This window comes from Caloenas nicobarica, chromosome 5, assembly GCF_036013445.1.
Source record: "Caloenas nicobarica isolate bCalNic1 chromosome 5, bCalNic1.hap1, whole genome shotgun sequence".
Lineage (NCBI taxonomy): Eukaryota > Metazoa > Chordata > Aves > Columbiformes > Columbidae > Caloenas > Caloenas nicobarica.
In genome coordinates, this window is record NC_088249.1 from 49,789,619 (window position 1) to 49,806,548 (window position 16,930).

General features: G+C 42.2%; 1 protein-coding gene across 3 annotated transcripts in view; it reads left to right on the forward strand.

Moving 5' to 3' along the window:
* TSPAN4 (tetraspanin 4) overlaps window positions 1–16,930 on the forward strand; it is a 465,016-nt gene that overhangs the window by 120,204 nt on the left and 327,882 nt on the right. The gene's annotated exons all lie outside the window — the stretch shown is intronic.

Genomic DNA, 16,930 nt, shown 5'->3' on the forward strand with positions numbered 1-16,930 from the left:
TTTTTCCCCGCCCAAATTGTGAAGCACACAATTGTAGGTGGGAAGCTGCAGTATAGCAGCTAGATTATTCCAGAGTGTATAAATTAGTCATATTTGGTGGTTTCTGGCTGTGCACTGTTCCTTTTTAAAAAGAAAAAAACAGCTGAAATGCTACATATAGGTAAGATATACTGCCACCTTCTGAGGTAATGCAGCACTCTAGTGTGTGCATTAGCACATTGTCTTGTTAACACTGAAATCCTTTCTCTTTGCCTGCCATTTGAAGATAGAGGGCCTGAGATACAGTAAATTGGTGCTTAAAATAATCTTTTCCTCCTTTGTTAAATAAGATGATGACATGATAGCAATTTTTTGAACAAGAAGGAAGATAATGTAAGGCTGAGTAGTGAAATCAGCTGACATTAGCCCAGTGGACAGAGCTCTGAGAACTGTCCTAAAAAAAGGAAAAAAGAAACCAACAAGAAAGGTATTCTTAAGAAAAAAAATAGGGAATTGTCCTTATCTGTGGCAACAGAGAGAGGAGGGTCCTATGACCCCTCATTAGCCTATACAAAGAAAGGTGAAAGGTTAGAGATTCCAGGTTGAGATTTGCTAATGGCTGATATATGCCTTGAAGATGACAGGTGAGATGTCCAAGTTGCTATTTGTGTTCATGGCCACATGTAAGTTAAGGAACTTGTTAGCACACTTTGGTTTGGACTGAGATGTAAATGATTGAGGAGAAATTTATCATTGAAGGGCATCTGAAACCAACTTGCATGCTGTCTTTGTGGCTGCAGTGGCTTTGTGCTGCAGTCTAGAGTGACGTTATCATGGAAAGTATCCTAGAAGAGTATCATCAAGCCTTGACAGATGTCTTCAGGATTAGAGGGCCTTCTCAGTCCAAGTCAGTTTCTTGTTAATATAACAAAAGTACTTTCCCCACTGTTTCCTCATCTGAGTGAATCAACAGTGACCCTTGGTGGTTAGAAGGACTCAGTGCCTGCTGGTCTGTTGTGCATAGCCTTCCCTTATTCAACCCATATACCTGTCTCTGAAGATCCTGAATATTATGGGCATTGGCTAAAGCATTGGGCATCTTATTTCATAACTGATCATACTGATGTTTTAAGACAAAAATCTCGACTAGCCAGTCCAGTTTGCATGGAATCTTAGTTTTTAAATGGAGGATTTTGGCAGGACACTTAAATCTCACTGTTGGATGTTTGGGTCATCACTTTGACATTTAAATTTCCCCACTGCTAATCTGATCCATAGCATTGTCCTATTTGAAGAAGAGCACAGGCACTGACCTCCCATCCCTCACTTCATACAGAGAGTTTTGGAAAGAGATTTTCTTTAAGGCCCATTTGAATTCATAGAGACCAGCACAGTGAAATTTAGCATCAGGCCACAACCTGTCATTGTCTGTGATTTTCTTTATAGACATCTGTCAGCTGCAACAGTCTTCCTCGCATCACTGTGTCTTGGTGCAACTATAAGGTGAAGCCTCACAATAAGCTGTTATTTTGATGAGTATAACTGATGGTGAGGATGATATGTTTTTACAATTCAGCAATCATTTCTACTCATTCTTGATCCTGGGCTGTGCTTCAAAAAATAATTTAAGTAGAGTCACCACCTGTTCATTTTTCAGCCAATCAGCTTTTTTAATCTTTTGTTAAAAAAACCCTCTTTAGCAGAAGTCAATTTGTTTCCCTGGCTGGCATCTGATTTCTGGCTCATTTTCTAGCCAAGTGGCATCTCCTCCTTTGCCTCCTCTTTACATCTTTGGTACCGGTTACTCAGTGTGACACTTGGTACATGAAGTGGCATCACTAGAAGCTGTGTTTAAACTACTTGAATCCAACCATAGTAGAGTGAGTGTGAAGATATGGACTCATGAGAAAATTTGATGCATAGGAAGATGGCATTTCTGTAAAATTTTCAGTTTGTTCCAGTTCTTCAAAGATAGGTTGCAATTAATGTATATAATGCATCTGCGTGTTGCTAGAGATTATACTAAATGTGTACATAAAAGGCTCAGACATAGTGAATGTGTACAATGGTGATGTCTGAGGCCATGATTTCTGGTGCTCAATTTTAGAAACTTAAAAGGAGGTACAAAAGGTACTTGAAGTTCCTGGATGGTGTTCCAGGACAAGCATTTGCGATTGCTATTTGAAGATACAATTTTAGTGTATGTTCTCTCACATGTACCTGTGTTTACATTGTTGGAGGGCTGAACAGAAAAAATCTTGAGACTTTTACAGCCCTCACCTTCAGTAGTGCTTTGGGTGTGCACACACATATATGTCAACTGTATATTGATATAAAAGCTGTGGAGAGGTTTGAATAAAAATCCATGTTTTCTCCTGACTTTCTTAAATGCCACTCCTAGCTGATTTTGGATGTAATACAGCTTAGGCAATCGTGTAACTGGCCTGCATGTATCTGCTTTTACTAAACTGCATTTAGAAAGGGCTTTGAGGTGGGTGAATGGTTAAAAAAACCCCTGTCTTTCAGACAGGTGGCCATGTGAGTAATTAGGAAAGCTACCAAAGAGGCTTGAAGAACAAGAGCTTTACCACTTTGTAATTTGGTGGTAGTTTTCATTGTTTCTTTTCCTGCAGTTTTTTGCATTCCAGTCTAAACTCTCCCTGCTGGAGCTGGCTGCAGCAGTTGGATCATTGAAGAAAATTAGGAGTTTGGGGACTTTGCTGTCTGACATTTGTATTGCAAGCTACCATTTGTGTCGTTCCATAAAATACGTGCGTATGTGCTGTGGTTCTGATGCAGGAGTCTGTAGAGACCCGTGAGGGTGTCCTGTGTTCTGTTTTGAACTGTGATTTCCAACTGGGTCATTTGGAATTTATAATTTTGTTTGGTTTATTTTTTTACATGAATTATGCTGTTGTATGGTAGGGAGCCACTTAACTTTCAAATCTTAGAAACAGCACTTAGACCACAACTAAAATTAAATAGAGATGGGTATGGAAGGAGAGCTTTTGCTGGAAATTAAACAAGATAAAATTTTAAAACCCTGCAGTGATGTAAAAATAATTGTCCAGGTGCCCTTTTTAGGCTCTTAGTGATATAAAGTGCTTTTATAGGACAGTGCATCTGTTATAAAATGAATTCTTCATATTTATGTAGTGCCTGTTGTCTAAGGCAATGCTTAAAACGTGATCAAGTCTTTTAATCTTACAGAGAGATGTGTTGCCCTAGATCACGGAGTGTGTCAACAGGGGTGGCTCTTTCACTAGACACGTGGTCCATCCCCGCTACAATTGATAACCCCAGGTAAAATCTCTCTGGGCCTTATCTACCTGCTGTGCTAAGGACAAATTACACATGCCAGCACCGCTTCCTGGCACCCCAACACGCAGGAACACGAATCACACAGTGATGGTGTATGGTAGCTCTCAATGGTAATCTCTACCAGATAAAAAGCATTAGAGCTCCTTAGTCTCCAGCAGTACCCTGCACTGTGTGAAAGAGCTTAACATTTTTGGGGAGAATAATCCCTGGAACTTGTGAACCACAAAACTAGTCAGTTCAGGAGCTCAGGTCAAACGTGCTGGTGATTTGATATTTGTCAAATGGGATGTTTCACTTTTAGCCATTTGTGCGCTTGAAATTACCCTGTGAATCTTAGCTTTCAAAGAAATAGGTATATGATGAGACACTGTAGCCTTGCAATCCTGTTACTGGGAGGAGAACTCATCACTTCACCTTATGTAGACAAACTGATGTGTGGGCTTTCATAAAATTAATACGGTTACCCCTATAAGGCTATTGTCCTTGTGGGAGTTTCTCACCATCTTCAAACAGAACTTGACTTGAAGAAATGTCGATTAAACTGAAGCCTCTCCAGGGCAAGGCTTTTGTTTATTACAAAGCACTGATGTATGAAAAAACAGTGCTATAATCATCTGTAAATGAACCACGAACTAGGAGAACATCCACGAGCATTTTATAATGAGATGTGTTCTCTACAGTTGCAGTTGGCCAGAATAAATCAATAGCCCATTGACTGCACTTTTATTTTAGTCCTAAATGTGCAAAAGGCAGTTTTAAGTGCCTCTGCTTTTGAGAGCAGCTTTTAAAACTTCCTGACTCTAGCCATTTTCAATGCCTTAAGTTGTGCACTAAGTAAGTAGCAATAAATTTCCTGAAAATGTAGAAGGCCTTTCATCTTTATTTGCTGTGACTTATTCAAAGGAGGAAAATAATTATGGCTTCTTGTTTCAAGGAGCATTGTTCAGGGTACCAATGTTTAATGACTCTTGGTTAAATACCATTCCTAACTCATCACTTTTGAGCCATTTATTGTTTCTCCAATGTGTTTAACAAGGAAAAAAGGGAAGGACGAGATAAAGTAGAGGTAGCTCTGAAGTGTATGTTGATGTTTCAGCACAAAGATTGGACAGTAGAGGAAATACTAGTTTTCTTACTTTAGACATCTGCAAAGAAGTTGTCTTATCATTAAGACTATAGAAGCAAAGAATCTCTCAAATGCTCTTTTGGATAGCGTTCACTTACCAGTTCGCTGTCTCTGCAGGATGAGTATCTTCTTCCAAGTCTACACACTTTACTGCTTATTGTGATCTTCAACTGCTCCTTTCCCCGCTCCTGTTCCTTCACACTACAAATTGCTTCCCATAGCTGTCTTTGTCTCTGATTCATCTATGCCTTTCCCCATCTCACTTTAATATGGTCCTTTCATTTTGCTTCTCTTTATTGCAAGCCACCTTTGCCTAGGTCTAGCGAATCCTTTCCTTTCGATTGCAAATGCATAATAGGCTCAGAATACCCTACCTCACACCAAATTAATTCCTTCTTGCATGCCTTATGATTCCTTCTTGGGCCAGTAGCCTTGCCCCCTGCTAACACCTCTCTCTTCACAGGGAGAAGCTCCTTTCCTGCAACCCTCTTTTCGGCAGAGAACTTCGCTATGGTCCCTTGAGTGTAGCAAAGAGAGGATGATGTATATAGCACATCTGCATGGTGTTGTACTAGGACTAGTGTACTGTGGTCCTACATCAGCCTGCAAATCCTTGGTGGCCACAGCTGAATTCACTGCATAAAGCTTTTCTACTACAGGATATCTGAGAGGGTAAGGAAATGCTCTAATTTGGATGTCTGGGGTGTTCAGTACTATTGTATGCATTTTAATCAGTTAAGAGAAGTTGTTCCCCATCATCTTATTTGAATCAGGTCAGATGGACTTGTCCGTATCCACGTTACATCTCGCCATGGTCTCTTTAGTTTTTTTGTTGTGCAAAGGAAGCTCCTGTTTTTTCTCAGAGCTGTGCTAATGGCTGCATCAACTTAGCCTATGCTGGCAGGGCATCTGGTGCATGGAAGACAGTCCTAGAGTGGTGTTGGGTAACTGCACTGATCTAATGCCTCCTAAGCTTGGAACAGTCTGTGCTGGACTGACCTATGTGCTTAACACTGGCAAGGGTGCAGAATTATACTTTGCACTGAAGAGTAGAAAAGTGTGACGTTGTTCATAGGAGCCCTGCAGGTACGTGATGATGATGCAATCTGTATATATCTGCCCAATAGATGAGTCTTTCCTGGGGAGAAACACATGGACAATGGGCAGCGTTTTAAACATACAAGTGGTTTTTAAAAGTGTGTGTATATGTGGGAGATAGTGTGTATATGACAATGTACCTTGACAGTAAGTATAAGCACATATGAGTAGGAGAGAGGTCACCTGTTTCTAAGACTTTTTGGGTGATCTTACTTTTTTTTTCATTGCTTGTCCATTGATGTAACCCAGTGTGTTGTTCCCAGTCCATGCTAGTTCTGTCATTCCTGTGATGCAGAGTCTTATCACTGATACAGCATACCTGGATATTTAAACATTGACCAGAAAGCAGAAGAGGTGGAAAATTTTTTTCCCAACTTGCCATAAGAAAATTAAGTTGCTCTGATGTCTAGAACATCAGATGGGAAATATGCCAGCCCAGGGACACAGAGCATATCTGGACAGAAGGGACTTGTTTGATAAAGAGTTGTGGGAAATCTGGCATCCTTTTGGGGCTGGTGTGTGCAGTCTGTGATATGCTGTTTTTGTGGAAGATTCTGGGGCAAAGGAATCCTCTTTGGGGAGAATGGTAGAATCACTCTCCATGTTCTTGGTTTCTGTTCTGGAATATGGGCAGCATACCTGACTGTTGCAGAGTAAGGGTTTTGGGGATGGGAAGGAGTAGGAAAGGGGGCTACTGTCTCCTAGAAGGCTGTCAATCCCAAATGGATAGTCTGCTGCCTAGCTCTGCATTTTTGCACTGTTGAATTACAAACGGAGAAATGTCTGTCATATTGTACCATATCAAGAACTGAAGATATGAATTCACATCTCCAGCTGCATGCTACACTTGATTTAAGTTCTCAAACCCAGGTTTCTTGGTAAAAATGTATATTATATTTAACCTGACTTTTCCTAAATCTGAGAAAATTTGGTATTTTTTGGCTCATCTATGTTTATGTCCACATAAACTGAGATGGTTGGGAATGTTTTAAGGTATAGAAAGTGGCAATCACGTAAAAATCATATGCTAGGAGCATTTCCTCTGTGTTTAACTGGTATAAAGCAGTTTGGCTTCACTGATACAAGCTGTGGTAGCAGTCAGTAATGTTCTGATCTTTTATTTGGGAGAAGGTATTCTTTGTCTTTATACCCAGCACTATTTACTAGCCCGCTGTCTCCTGAGCTTAGAGAGAGAAAACATGTGCCGCCCCTCTGGCATGAAATGGGACATTTAACAGAGATGGTTTCTAGTGCTGATGCATGGTTTTATCATCAGCAGTGCAACCAAAATTAGGGAAAGCAAGTGCTGTTTTTAGTTCTTGATTTGCAACCATTTTGAAGGCTTAAGGCTTGTATGACAGATTTAACATGTGGCTTTTTAGAATAAAAATAATGCAGACATATCCACCTGTTCCTTCTGTTTCAAGATTCAGACTTACTATATATCCTTTATCATGGAACACTTATTTCCCAGGGAATGATTTCTGTTATTGCCACCATTAATAAGCTAGCTGCTAATTAGGGATCAGTCCCATCTCTTTCCAACAAGTGCCCTGTATGTACTGCACGTGGAAAATACAGATATCAGCTTGGAGTTTTGAAAGGCCAACTCTGAGGTGCCCCAGAAGAGCTGATAATCTCAGTTTTGGGGCATAGCAAATGGCTGAAACACCTACAGGCGTCTTAAGCACTAAAAATCAACACAAATCTTATTTATACACTTTGTGTTGTGAAATATAGTCTTACACACACTAGAGCACACATTATACTTGACTCGTTTGAGATGTCCCTGGACAACTCCAGTAAGGACAGCAATGGGTGAACTTGGGGATAGGCAACCTAGGGCTTATGTTTTACATACTGTGCTTTATGGAGGGATGCTCCCCTGCTTGCTATACCAAAGCTTCAAAACAGTGTAGTGGGCTTGCCTGATTTCTACTTTCTGTACTAATTGAAAAGAGGCAGCTTCTGAATTGCATTACCTTTTGCAATTACGTTTGTAAAGTACTCAAACAGCACGTTTACAATCACTCTCTTCTTTAAACTTAAATCTCCATTCAGATAGTCACAGCTCAAAAATCCTGCTCAAGGCAAAAGCATATCATGAAAACCAAATGCAAGATAAATGGGCCCTCCTGGCTGCTGAGCGATGAGGACTGGATCTATTTGAGTAGTTGACACAGACTGCATTTTTCATTGCCTTAAGGCATCTCTTATTGATCTTTCATTCTCTTTTTATATGTTGTTCCTTCTCATGGTTATTATTGTCCAAAATAAGTTAATCAACACTTATCTAAGGTGCAAAACCTGCTGTAAATAAAGATTTGTTGAGTTTCCTTACCAGCTTTGACCAGGGTTGTGGTATAACTACGTATGTGGTTCAGTAGCTGGTTTTGCAGTTGGCTCCATTTAAGACTAACCTTGCTCCTCAGTTTAGGAGATACTAGCAATATAAATATAGGTGTTGCAAGCGTACTTCTCTTTATAATGAAAATAATCTTGGAAATGATAAATGCCAGTAGGCTGGCTGCCCAAGTTCCCATAGCTCCTCAAATCCGCTGGGATGGGGAGGTGAAGAAAGTATTGGGAGGCATCAGCTAATGAGTGCTTCCCAAGCAGTGGAGAACTCTGCTTACATTTAATCTCTATCTTTCCTTTAATTCTCATTTCATGGCAATATTAGTGGAGAAGGGTTTTTTTTTAATTTAACATGAGTGACTCTTTTACGGTTCTGTAAAAACTCTGGAGCTTCTAATTGCTAATGACTAGTAAAAATGTGACCAATAATTTTAAATCCTAATAATCATGCTTTCCCCAGACTCCTGTGTTCACAAAATAATCTGCACTTGATGCGGTACCATTAACAGATACTTTTTAGGCACTTTTTTCATATATTTGTGGCCTTTCACACTCTTAGTCCACACACGAGCACTTTTGATGAAGCAGGCAGTTGTCTTTGAGGTATATGAAATAACTGAACAGATGCATGACTGCCGCACATCAGCTCAGTGCTAGGCATCCCTCCTGTGCAGCATAAATCAGGAGACTTCAGGAGGAAATATACAGCGCTAGACTTCTCATTTCTTCATTTATCTTTGCCACATTGTACCCTCATGGGAGGGATAATATTTTGATGGGTGAATAAAGTACCATTAACTTTAACATTATCATCAATCATCATGACAAAGGAGGACAAGTAGTCTTTGTACCTGGTCTTGCCACTTGTTTAGTCATCAAACCCTTTGCAAAATGAGTGTAAACCACTACTTTATTAAGGCTATGTTTCTGTGATACAGGTTTTTTGACAGCAATACCTGTTTTATCGACTGCAACCACTACGTTGCACCCCTAAGGCACAGCAGCATCTCCATCCATTGCTCTGTGCAACTGTACATGCTGCCACCTTACTCAGGGTGCCAACCTGGCTCACCTTTATAGAGAACAAATAACAGAAAACACATTTTGGGCAGGGAGTTAGTAAGAGGATAGTTTTTCTAAAGCTGCCTCAGTTCCCTGGTCCAGTTGACTACCTGGCTTTGCGAAGAGCTCACCTGGCACTCACTGAGAGGAGTGGGCTGGGCTGAGGGCAGGCACACCTGTAGGGTGGGAGAAGAAGTGGAACGGTTTCAAGCCAGCATTTTCAAAAAGCAGTGAATTGTACTGGGAAACGAAAGCCTAATTTGGTAACCTGTGTAAGTGTTGCTAGTACTTCAGTGCCAGGGACAGAGAGTAATCAAGGTACTTTGTTGACAGCTTTTGTGCTAGTCTTTTTGTTTTTTTCTTGTTGAGACTTCTTGAGGAGAAAAAATCATCATGAGAAGCGTGTGTGTTGCACAGCAGCAGAGGGCACAGGAAGGATGTGTGCCAGCACTGTGCGGGGAGTGTGAAGTTCAGGGGCTCACTCCAGGTCTGCTGAGAATTAAGGCAGCACCAACTAATTTTTATCAAGTGTCTTTTTCAACAGTAGCCTTTCATGATGACATAGCACAAAGAATTCTTCAAATATCCTCCTCTTTTTGCTTTCAGGAAGCCACTGCAGATGTGTCAGATTACGGATGTGCTTTTCAAAGGGATTACTGTACCCCACAGAGGGACAGATTATTCACTGTCTACTTGCCTTGGGTTTTCATTTTCTTTTTTTGAACCATCATCCTGCCTCTTCCTCAAGCATAGCTTTTCTTTCCATAAAAGTGGGGCAAATGATGAGTGGATTCTACTGCATTGGTGTTTACTAAATTGCTACGTAGAGACAATTTTCTTGCTTCCTCCTTGGAAAGGCTATATCTGCAACTGCTTGCTTGTGACGAGGTTAGGGCTTTGTTTTCTGTTTTGTTTCTTCGTTGTTCTTTTGAGGGATACCCAATTTGGGTCTCTCAGATTAGCCAGGTAAGTCAGCCACCACATCTCCCTTGCCTCCCCTTGCTGTTGAGGGAGAAGGGCTCCTCTATTCAGAGTGTGAATCTACTGCAGCTCCATACTCTGTGCCGATTGCAGAGGCTGTCTGAGGAAGAGGGACAGCTAGCTGAGAGGCCTCAATCTTCCGTTCCCCCTTCCCCTCTGTGACTTTCTTTACTTTTGATGCATGCTTTTTTTCTGAATGCTTTTTCTGAAACAGGAACATTTATCAGCTTTGCCATACTCTCACTTTCTCCACACTTTTGCTTCCTCTCCCCTTTTTCCTTCTCTGTCCCTTCTAACCAAGCTAATCAAGAAAGTTAATATTAATTCTTAAATAGCGAGTGTTGAAATCTGTGGAATTGTCTTGTGCTGCTTTGTATGTATGGACAGTGCACTACAACAGCTGACCAGGTTTTGAAATCTTCAGTACTGGGCACTGAATAGAGAAACCTGCTTCAAGGGAGTGGCATTAACATACTAAAGATGACCATATGTTGTAACCTGCTGGCTTTGAGCAGCATTTTCCTTCTTGAAGAATTTACCCCAAAGAGAGGAATGGATCCTTGCCACTTCTAAAAAAAAATCAAAGAGAGGGATTTGCCTGCCCAAATGTGGATGTTTTAGGCACCTAAATTTCCATGTTGAAGCTCATTGTTTCTGAATCAACCTGCAGAAGACTATAGCTGGTTTCTATCTGGCCGTAAAATCTAGCCTTTGAAGCAAGTCATGCAGCACAAGATCCATCATGTGCTCTCAGCATATGGCACAACAGAGCAATTTGCTGTTGCAAATCAAGTATAATCAGCCCTGCAATACCCTACCTCCTTCCTGTATAGTATAGTTTAATACACAGCAGGGAGGAATTAGCATCTCGGTGAAGATTTAGAATAAAAACATTGGCCTTGCTGGACGTGTATGGGCAGTGATCATGAATGTGCCTGAGCCTGGATATTTCTCTAGTCCTTTCTGCATGTGCACAAGGGCAAAGCTTGGCAAGCGTTTGCCTGCATTGAGATTCTGAACCAAACTCACAGCCATTGCAAATAGATGATCCCAGTCTCTGGCTGAGTTGGCAATGATGAATTGAAGCCCTTGAAATACAAGACTGAGCAGATGCAAGTGACCTTAACTGACACAGAAATGAAGTCTTATCTGCATCAAAGAGGGGGTTCAGCTCGTCATAGTCTGCTGTTATAAACATCAGAAGAGGACAGAAACTAGTCCAGGTGAAGTTTATCAAAAGAAGGCAGCCAGGAAGAAGCCTGGCCTTTTTTTTTTTTTAATCCAACAACCAGAATGCTGTGCCTGTTTAGGGTTTGTGCTTTTTCTGTTTTCTACTATCCCTTTTCAATGTTTCAGTTTCTGCCTTTATCTTCTCTTTGCCCTGATGTATTCAGGACATGGTTCTGCGTACAGATGGAGCAGTGGGCTGTTCCCCAGATTAGTGGGTTGGTTGGTCAGCACTGAGCACTGCAGGGTATCCTTTATTCATAGGCAGGAAAAGAAAAAAACTCATTTTCTGTCGCCAGCATGCTGAGGCCTTACCTCACAGGAACTGGAGGGATTCTCACAAGTTTCCAGGTACAGAAATTGTCTCTTACTGGATGTGCCTATATTGTGCCTAGCAGAACAGAATCTTGAACTTGATTGGAGGTGCCGAGTATAATTGAGGTAGAAAATACTAAGTGTCACATTTCAGGCCAGAAGTAAGTTTGGGACATGTGTGTGGACTTCCATGTGTTGATGGAAGCTGTTCTTGAGTTTGCAGAGGATGAGGTATAGGGACCAGCAGGCAAGCCTGGTTTGTGTTTTGTTTTCTCTGCATATATGTGAAAGAAGCAGCCTTGTAGGAATCACTACAATACCAAAGCTGGAATACGGGTAGTTATGCATGGTGGTAACTTTAGATTTCTGAGTACTCTCATTGCCTTACATGTTCCATTTAATGTGTACCATGGAAACTGTAGTTTAGTTTGTTTATGGGGCTATTGTCTCTGGTGCTTATTTCCCTGGCAGCAGTGACACAAGCAGGGCTTTCCCATGTTTCCTCAGATGACTGGCAAAGGTTGTCTGGGATAGTAGGTCATTGTGAAATGAGGATTTTTAATTTGCTTTTGTCAGAAGAGGCTGTACCTAGATGCTTGCTTCCAACAGAAAGAGAGAGAAAGCAGAGGATAGAAGTAAAATGTGAACGAGACTGTGCTCACAGTGGAAAATGTTAAAGGACAGGAGTGTCAGGAAAGCACCATTTCCCTTGATGACTGGTTGCTTTTCAGCACACGGTCATGCAAGAGCATGTCTCCTGTAACTGTAGCACTGTGTGCTTTACAGCACCCTAGATCTGAAGACCTCAAAGAGCACTGTGAACTCAGATGAGTTAAATCTGCAGCAATTCTGTGACAGAGATGCAATCACCTCTGTTCTACAGATGAAACTGAGGAAGAAAAGTTCAGGTGCTTACCCAGAATCAGTAAGTCATTGACAAATGTAGGAACTGAATGGGAGCTCTGACTCCTAGTCAAGTATGCAGACAGAAATTAGCCACAATGAAGCTATTAAGCTGCGCTCTGCCCTTCATTGTGTAGTTGAACACATAAACCTACTTTTTTTTAAATTTTTTTTTTTCTGGAGCACTGGGCACTCACTAGCTCCCACGAAAACCTGGTAGGATGGTGGTAGATGTTCTGCAAATCAGACTCTTCATAAGCAAAACATGTTGTACAGTAAGTTATGTTAGACCCATTGATCTTCCTTAAAATAAATGTTGCCTTATGCATAACATTGCACAGAAGGAACAGCCTCGAGAGTGTGGAGTACTGGTAAGCTTTGTAAGGCCATTTGGAGTGCATAGAGCAACAGAGAATCAAAGTTGAGCAGAAGAGACAGGAAATAAGGAGATTAATGGGGAGAAGGTGAGAAAGGCAGATGAGAAATACGGGAGGATGGTGGCAGAACAGGACAAGTTTGGTCTCAGTGCCGAAGATAGTGTGAAAACGTGTGCATGATAGGAAGCTCATGAATTACATAATTGAAGAACAGAGATTTTTGGTTAGGTAGCACAGCCCTGAGTATAAGAGGGCTACTTAGGTGCACAGGGCCATGCATTCTCTTGCCTCCCCTCTCAGTGACACACCAACATTGCGCCCTGCCTGTACACTGTGCGGTGGTGCTTTGATCTCAGCTGAGTCCTCCAGGTACTGCTCTAATAAAGAACGAACAGTCATTTCCCTAAATCTGCAATCAGTGGATTGAAAAAGGAGGGAAAAGAGTAAGAGGCAGATGAGAACTGTGTGACTTTGATTGTGTTCTTTATTCTGATAGCCAAAATTTTACCCTGAAAGTGTTCCAGAAATGAATCCTTGTCAGCTGATGTAAATCAAAAACATCTTGTTCTCTATTCTTTTTCTTTTCTCCCTGCATCACCAATGTGTAACAGATGTAAAAAGAAGACAGAACCACATTATACATGGTAAATAATGTATTAGCTTGTTTTAGACTGTGTTTTGCTATGACCTGGGAAGATCTGCACAACTATCCTCTGTGAAGATTGTTGGGAAACCCTGGCTGATGTTGTGTGGTGTTGAAGAAACCTCCTTTGAGGACTTCCTACTGGAGAATGCACAGCATCATCCTGTCATTGGAAATTTATCACTTGGATGGGAGTCCTGTGTTTATGCCGCACTTTAAATAGATCCTCTTTCTTACGTACAGTAGAGCTTTACTACTAGGGAGTTCTTTTGCGGGAGTTACTTAATAGAGAGAACAGCCTCAGGAGAACAATTGCAGTGTTGGTGAGGCAAGCACCCCAGTCTAACATTTTTACGTTGTCTCAGGTTTTCCCATATGGCCTTGAATAAGTCAAATAGCCTCTCTATGCTTCAGGTTGCCAGGAATGAGAGGAGGAAAGTGGTACTACTCAACTTGGTGGGGCACAGGATGATTAAGGTATTGAAACTGGTGAGTTATCCAAAGATAAAAGCTTTTATCTAAGCCAGTCCACTCCCAAGGTGCTTATGTTGTATTCCTCGTTTAAGTTAGGTAAGGAGGCTTTTGTAAACCAGTCACATGCAACCCATGGAAAACCTCAGCAAGGGAGCAGAAGGCTGCTGAGTGGCTCCCCAGCTTTCAGTCCTAGCGTTGAAAATAATCCAAGGGATTTCCTGCTGCATCTCAGAAAACAACTTCTAGTATCGGTGATGACTTAAAAGGGAGCAGGAGGGCCTACTCGTCATTAGGGTTAAAGATCAGAGGCTTCAAATGGCAGTGCACAGATCCGTGTTTGTCCACGAATCCATACTGAACATGAATCCCTGAGCATCCCAAATACATAGGGATGTAATTGTACATGACTTTAGTAAGTCCACAGTGAAAAACACATGTGCAGCTCTGCCTGAGTAAGCCAGAATATGGGGATCAGGCACTTCTGCAGATCAGGACTGTCTGATTTCATCAATTTGTGCTGGGGCTACCCCAGCTCTTGTTTGCTTTAAGCCTGGGTCTGACAAGTACTGTGATCTGCTCAGTTATCAGAGACCCAATAAGAATTCCAACGTGGCATTTTAAGGCACTGAAAAAGAATCCTGTGGCCTCATGAAATTAATTCAGTAGAGAAATTATCTTCCAGTTGACGTCTGCTTTGCACAGCTACGGTAAGTAGGTGATCTTCATAAAATATGTATGGCTGTAATCTTTGTAAGTTCTGCTTCTTCCTAAAAAAGGACACAACCTTGAGCAGGGGTGTCCTTGGGGGATGAACATGGGAGCTCTGGATCAAAAGGAACAAATCTGCATTGCTTGTGCTAAATGAATATGTGTGTATTAGCTAGAGGCTTGCAAGTGTCTGTGGTCACACTACACCCTGAAGAAAAACAAGGACCCACAATGTGGCATTTCATTTGTATCTCAGAATTGATTGCATAATAATCTTTCAAACCTTCATTATCCTGGGTGCCACTACTTTGTGGTGGAGCAGATGCTGACCTGAGCCCTTTGAGCTGGAAGTCAGGAAGTGTTTCTGTCTAAGCCAAAGCGTAGCTGGTGTTGTGACAGTTCATTCCTTAGCCCTGACATGTGTGCTCTGACCACATGCAGAGAGTGCGAAGCAGGAGTGTTGGACTTATGAGTGATGATAGGATCTTTCGGGCCCTGAAATAGCAGAAGATGCACTGGAAAGTTGCAGTGCTTTCCACGGGGATTAGAGATGCTCATGGCCAATTAAGATGAGTTATGGACGAATATAATGTTTGCTTGGTAAAACGACTTGCTGAATGGCCGGGCCCAAAGAGTTGTGGTGAACTGAGTCAAATCCAGTTGGCAGCCAGTCATGAGTGGTGTTCCCCGGGGCTCAGTATTGGGGCCAGTTCTGTTTAATCTCTTTATCAAGGATCTGAATGAGGGGATTGAGTACACCCTTAGTAAGTTTGCACCTGACACCAAGTTGCGTGGGAGAGTTAATCTGCTTGAGGGTAAGAAGGCTTTACAGAAGGATCTGGACTGGCTGGATCGATGGGCTGAGGCAAATTATATGAGGTTTAACAAGGCCAAGTGCCAGGTCCTGCACTTGGGTCACAACAACCCCAGGCAGCGCTACAGGCTCAGGGAAGAGCGGCTGGAAAGCTGCCTGGTAGAAAGGGATCTGGGGGTGTTGACTGACAGCCAGCTGAACATGAGCCAGTAGTGTGCCCAGGTGGCCAAAAAGGCCAACAGCATCCTGGCTTGTATCAGGAATAGTGTGGACAGCAGGACTAGAGAAATGATCATCCCCGTGTACTCAGTGCTGGTGAGGCCCCACCTCAAATACTGTGTTCAGTTTTGGGCCGCTCACTACAGGAAAGACATTGAGGTGCTGGAGAGAGTGCAGAGGAGGGCAACAAGGCCAGTGAAGGGTCTGGAGAACAAGTCCTCTGAGGAGCAGCTGAGGGAACTGAGGCTGTTTAGCCTGGAGAAAAGGAGGCTGAAGGGAGACCTTATCGCTTTCTACAACTACCTGAAAGGAGCTTGTAGCATGGAGGGTGTTGGTCTCTTCTCCCAAGTATCAAGTGATAGAACAAGAGGAAATGGCCTCAAGTTGCACCAGGGGAGGTTTGGATTGGATATTAGGAAAAAATTCTTCACCGAAAGGGTTATAAAGCACTGGAACAGGCTGCCCAGGGAAGTGGTTGAGTCACCATCCCTGGGGATATTTACGAGACATGTAGATGTACTGCTTAGCACATGGTTTAGTGGTGGACTTGGCAGTGTTGGGTTGACGGCTGGACTCAATGATCTTAAGGGTCTTTTCCAACCTAAATGATTCTATGAATCTATGAAAGTATCTAGCTCTCAAAATACTTGGAGGCCAGCGAGCACTGAGGAAGAGGGTGCATGGCTCTTGTAAATGGTAGTGGAGCCTGCCAAGTAATTTGGTTTTACAGGTGAATTGGGGAACATATCTGGGCCTCCATGTCTTGGATGTTTGCTTTCTCACCTTCTGCAGTGTTATCAGGAGCCTGGGCAGCCTTTGTGAGGAGGAGATCAGGCAGCTGATGGAGAATACTCCAGAAAAGCAGAACGTCTCACGTCTACAACATCAAGGCATCTATATATCTGGACATATATCTTGAAATCTGGATTTCCTGTGGCTAGGATCTCTGGCTCTGCTGCAGATCTGTCGTGCTGCCTCAGGCAGATCTCTTTATCCCCCTGGATGTTTCTTTTCTCTCTTGTTTGTTCCTGTCTTACTGCCAGGAGGTGACTGTGTCATGCCCTCTGTACAGCACCCGGTTGTACGAGCAGCTGGAGTCTCCCAGCACATCCACCACACTAATAATGATAGGAAGGAAGGCACCTGTCAGAAATTTCTCCTTACCTTTTAGTTACGAATATGTTTTTTCCTTTCTCTCTCTCTCGTTTGTTTGGGGTTTTTTGGGTTTTTTGTTTGTTTGTTGGGTTTTTTTTTTCCTTGCTTGCTTGAAGGGGAAAAATAAGACAGCTATCTTTTATTCCTTCTAAAAAAGAGATGGATCTTGA